Source organism: Poecilia mexicana, unplaced genomic scaffold, assembly GCF_051168715.1.
Source record: "Poecilia mexicana isolate PSO_F unplaced genomic scaffold, ASM5116871v1 scaffold_1, whole genome shotgun sequence".
Lineage (NCBI taxonomy): Eukaryota > Metazoa > Chordata > Actinopteri > Cyprinodontiformes > Poeciliidae > Poecilia > Poecilia mexicana.
In genome coordinates this window covers 5,708,780-5,714,433 of record NW_028263370.1, presented here as the reverse complement: position 1 = coordinate 5,714,433, position 5,654 = coordinate 5,708,780, and positions in this window count along the sequence as shown.

Genomic DNA, 5,654 nt, shown 5'->3' with positions numbered 1-5,654 from the left:
ATCCTGCTTTTTCTACTCCCTTCTCAGGCTTTCATTTAATCACGTTTCCACACTGTTATATTTCAGATTGATGTTAAAATTTATTGCTCCCTTTGAAAGCCTTAAAATGGCCTCTGTCTCAAATAAGTCATGATTTATTGATCTAGGTGCCCTCTCAACCATTAACATCACCAGATGGAGCTTTGTTGGCTTTTTTTTTTTCTGGTTTGTGTAGGGTTTCTGATTTATTTAGCGCAGTTACATTTTCACAAGTCCTCAAAGGTGCAGATAGACATTGAGGAAAGCGTAAAACAATAACATTTGAATCAAATTCTAATCTAAAAACGATTCCCCAAAACATGAGTGCAACTTAGCCTCAGAAAGGTTTTTATGTTTTTGTAAATAGAAAAAAAAAAACAATCACCTCATAAATGTCAGATCACCCCTGGGAGACCTGTTCAAGGACTGCTTGAATAAGATTAATTACCCCAATGATGCGTTTAATGAACTTTACTTTTTTTGTAAACAAAGCTGTCCGTGCTGTGAGAAAGAAATTGAGCCAAAGAGAAGTGTCCTCCTCTCTTTTATGTTCTCTCTTTTCTTGGGTGTGGATCAATACCTCCCACTCTCCTCCTCTCAATATACCAGAGGCTTTGGGTAATGGACCTTGTCACAGCCTGTGCAAGGACAGCTGTGTGCAGGTGTATGTGTTAAGCCTTTAAGCACAGTTCAAGTTGTCTCTGTTTAGAGTGGTCGTACTTACCCAACGCGAAAACAGTCCTCGAAGAATCGTTCGTGGGAGCAAATTTTCTTTCTTTGTGTGCAGAGTCCTAACCAAAGCTTTTGAATGTGACAGAAACTAAGTTCTGTTACTGGTTTTGTCTGGGTAGATATTTTTTGTCAGATATTTTATTAATATACCAAAGCTTAATTTAAAAAAAGAACATTTCACGAGCTTTGAAGTTGGTTTATGCAGCCCACAGGTTCCCAACAGGGTTCAGATCTGACCCCAGACATTTAGTACATGTTTTATCTCTGTGTTCGATTGTTGTCCTGGATGAAGCCTTATTCAGCACCAAATTGTTCTTGAATCCTTAAGTTCAGGATGGCTTGATACCTCGATTCATGAGAGCGTCTTCAGGCAAGTGGTCTCATGGCAGATCTTAACATTTCCTCCTTAAACAATTCATTTAAGAGAGCAGCACGGACTACACAGTCTAACGGTTCTTCATTGAAATCCAGAACTTTATCCGTGTCTTTTGCAGTTTGATCCAGGTGCTGTCAGCAGAAAACAGGTCCTTGAGGTTTTTCTCTGAGCGAAATTGGATCTTTTCTTCCCGAAGCTGAACCTCTGTCCTTTCAGTTTTTGATGAAGTTAACAAATGCTTGACTGAGGGACAGTTTAACAGCTATATTCTTACCTGTAAAACCCTTTTCATGAACTCTTTGTTTTTGATAACCAGGGTTCGGAAAAGAAGGAAGATTGCCAGCACCTCTCTCTTTTAACCAATCATTGTACTTGTCCACTTCAGTGGGAATGAAGTGCTGCCCTGTTTTCTAAAACACTTTACTTTCAGGACCGTGCTATAAAGTCAGACACAATGGAAATTAAATTTGTGTGATTATGTTAATTTTCCTAAACTTTTATTTACTTTTGCAATCAATTACATTTTGTCTGATCACTCTGCATGGGTTCTTTTTCCATAATGCAATTTTTTTAAAATCTATGAAGGAAAGTCTCAGATTTCTCACTCTCAAAACTGTACACAATGACTGACGTATAATTTGACATACTTAAATTGTATGTACTGTAGATCAGCGTGGGCTTCCTCAAGCCTTTATTTATTCCACGCTTTGCTAGAAAGCAGCTGAGCCTTTGCAAAATAGTATATGTAAATTAGTTGCCCAACACTCTGTCTGTGTGATTACTGATGCAGCATTTAGAGCTGCTTTTTAGAGCCAAACGCCAGCTAATTCTCAGTCCATTTCCAAACCGGTGGGAGAGATATTACAGACTCTGACCTGGCAAAGAATGGGGCAAGAAATAAATGGCTCATGAAATGGTCAGCTGTTCCACATGGGTGAATCTGTGCATAAAAAGGGATGAATGTTACTGTGGGAATGGCGTTGGTGGATGAATACATGAGGCTAAAGATACTTTTTTTGGACCGGCAGACATTTTCATTTGTCCTTCCTTAACACCACTCTTGCCTTTGTCATAGTCTGTCTTTTATTAGATCATTTATGTCAAGCTTTCCTTTGTTTATGCATTTATTTGCTTTATGTAAGAACATTTGTTTGTCACAATTTCAAAGTTCATTATTTTTGCCCTGTCTGATAGCCTCCATTCATGTCCTTTGATCCTATTGCTGTATGACAGAAAAAAACGTGTAATATTGAATATCAGTCTTCTTTGCAATGGTGTTCAAGGAAATTATGCTAATAGACAACAATGCTCCATCATTGCATGTAGCCCTGTGGCACACATAGTTTGATCACCACATGAGCCGGATCGCCACGGGTTTGAGTACGTTGAAAATTTCAACCAAATGAGCATTGCAGTTTTCAAACATAAAAAAAAAAAAACAAACAAAAAAAAAACACACACAGCTAATACAGGATCAAGGCCAAATGTCTCCACAATGACCTACGAATAATATAATTCAATTGGACACTATCCAGATGCTTTACTCACCTCAGTATGCATGATGCTTGAAATTAAAAACAAAACCTGTTTCCTAATTTACTTTCTGTTGAATTCATATTGTGATACCCACTCATTGTGCATTGAAATCTACTGTATTTAATAATAATAAAAACAAATACTAAGGCAAAAGTAAAAGCTTTGTAACATATGTCAAACATTGAGATTCACACCCTTAAGCCCAATGCATGTTCACTGTGCATACTGGGAGCACATCAATCCACATATCAAAGCAGGACTTTGCAAATTTCCCTTCATTTCCTCATATTGAGACCCAAATTGAACATTCTTCTATATTTCGGTATACAAAGCAAGATAGGAAACGATTTAGTAGCTAGCCATATAGTGTGGTTGTGTTGTATTGGAGTTAGCATGAAGAAAAGGTAATTGAATAATCCACAGGTTTGTAGGCTGGCCTAAGGGAAATTTGGATTACGCTTAACAGGAAGAGACAGAAGAAAAGATGCAACTGTAAAGTAAGGGATCTCATTAATAATTCAAATCTCCAGTTGAGTAACATTTTGGTACAGATCAAACCAAGAGCCAGAGACTACTTTCAACTCTGTATTCTCTGTCGATTAAGTAAAACCGAGAAAAAGAGAATTTATTAAAATAAAACTGAAAGAATTAAAGTACAACAACCTTTATGCATTTTTGTTTCATTTATAAGATAGAATTGATTATTTGATTTACTGAAGAATTTTTTTGTGTTGGAAAGTATTGTTGATCATCTTCTCTCAGAGCTTTGTCAGCCTTGGCATTTGAGACTGATTACAATTCATTTGAGTTGGTGTCTTAAGGTAAAGTTTGAAGCCGCCATTTTTGCTGCTGCAGCAGGTGGGAGCTTATCTACTTGAGAAAGCTTTTAGTATTTTTAGGTCAAGATATTGAATTGTTATCTGGAATTTAGATTTAGATGGGGCTTCTCCACAGGACAGACCAAAGGCCCACAAACCCACCACCCCACTGGGGAGTTACCCAGTAGTCCCCAGTCCAAAAATGCTGAGTTAAACCACACCTGAACTAGAAACTGTGTCTAAGTTTGTAAAATGTTTTAAATTCAAATTTTCTGAGGAATTGAATTTTGGATTTGGCTTTAAACTGTGTTCACCTTCATCTACAGAAATAAATATTTTATTTGATTTTCATTTATTTAGCTGCGTCTGTGTCCTACCGGGGCTCAAAAGTCCTAACTCATGTTATGTTTTTGCTTTGAGTTTGTTTTTAATTTATTGGTGTAAAATTAGTAAACAGATCACTGAATCATTCCTCATTATAGCAGAAGCAGCAAGTGGCTGCAGTGTCAGCTCCACAGAGATGGGATGTCTCCTTTCATGTCCCGCAAACCCTCGGTCCTTGCTTCCCTAGTAAATACTGGGGTTTCCTGAGTTAATGATACAATTAAAAAGAGACAGAGGGAGGAGGCAGTGAGATTGAGTAAAGTTGTCAACCTTCCTCCATCTCTAACAGCACACAGGGACACTAGCAGCATGCTAATTCACGCACCAGGAACACACACCAAGCTTGAATAACAAAACGTGTTGAGGTCTGATAATCATAGCTTCTGTACACCTTTAGACTCCTGAAGGAAATCAGCTTACATAGCGTTGTTTGCAGATAGACTTTCATTTCTCACACAAAACGCTACATAACATTTAGCCATCTGCCAGCCGGTTCTCCCTGCCAGGGCATCGACTGTTGATAATTTGGGAAAGTGCACAATGTGTGAGTTAAACTACAGAGTATGGACAATCTGTTTGTTTTTTTGCTAGCAACACCAGAATCACGAGCAAAAAAAAAAAAAAAAAAAACGTTATCCAGAGCCTACTGCATCACAACACCATCAACCACTATTAAATTGCTGGTTTTTAAATTGCTTACACACCACATAGTGCTCACTATAAAGAGGACTCAGTGGGAGGCAGGCTGACCATCTGTTGCTGTATTTTGGACACTACTTAAAAGCAGTAAAGCTTCATGTTATGCACAGTATATCAATGGTTATCTCATGAATTCATTTTTTTTTGTACAATTTGGTGTTGCTTATTCATGCCTAACAGACCATGGCATGAATAACTGCATTGCAAACCACTGGGATTTGCTGTTTTTGTCAGTGATTAAAATTTGTGTCCTAAACTCAGAAAAAAAAAAAAAAAATCACATTAGACCTCTTGCTTTTAGCTTTTGCAGCAATGCCATAGGGAACACTGTATAAATACAGATCAGTGTACATTATAAATTATTTATAAATATTTGGTTAAATCTTTAATTCACAGGGGACAAAAAGCAGCCTGTTCTGAGCACAACCATGATGCCTGCACCAAGGAACAGGCATGTTTTGTAAATCAGATGACATGATTTGCTTCACTGACTTTTAATCATCGGTTTCTGTGCTCTGCATATATTTAATCTTCCTTAGACACTTCAGTGACACCTTTACAGTACACTCCCATTCATTTCACCCAACCAGTCACGGACAAGGGTACAGCTGCAAATCTTTTGAGGGAAGGGGATTGTCGTCTAGAGACTAGAGACTGATTTCTTTCTCTTTTGCTCATCCTTCTTTGCAAACTAAGTCAGGCTCTCACATATTGGAAGAAAAACTTTTGTAATTTCAAGAATTACTTCATTGTTTTTCTAGCTTAGCTTAATGTGCTGTGATCTAAACCTTTCCACTTTAACTCTGGGTTGCTTTGGGGTTTCCTGCCAAAAGGTCAACCTCCAACTCGGTCTCAAGTCTTTCACAGCATATTTATTTTCTCCCAGGATTGGCCTATATTTAGCTCCATCCATCTTTCCGTCCCTTCTGACCAGCTTATCTGTCCATCCTGAAGAAAATCACCCCCAGATTGTGACACCACCACCATTGTGTTTTATGCTGTTTTTAGGATGATGTTCAGTGTTAATTTCATGATGCATGTTTCCTGTACAGCATTGACAAGATCCCATCAGTCAAAACTGAAACCAGAAA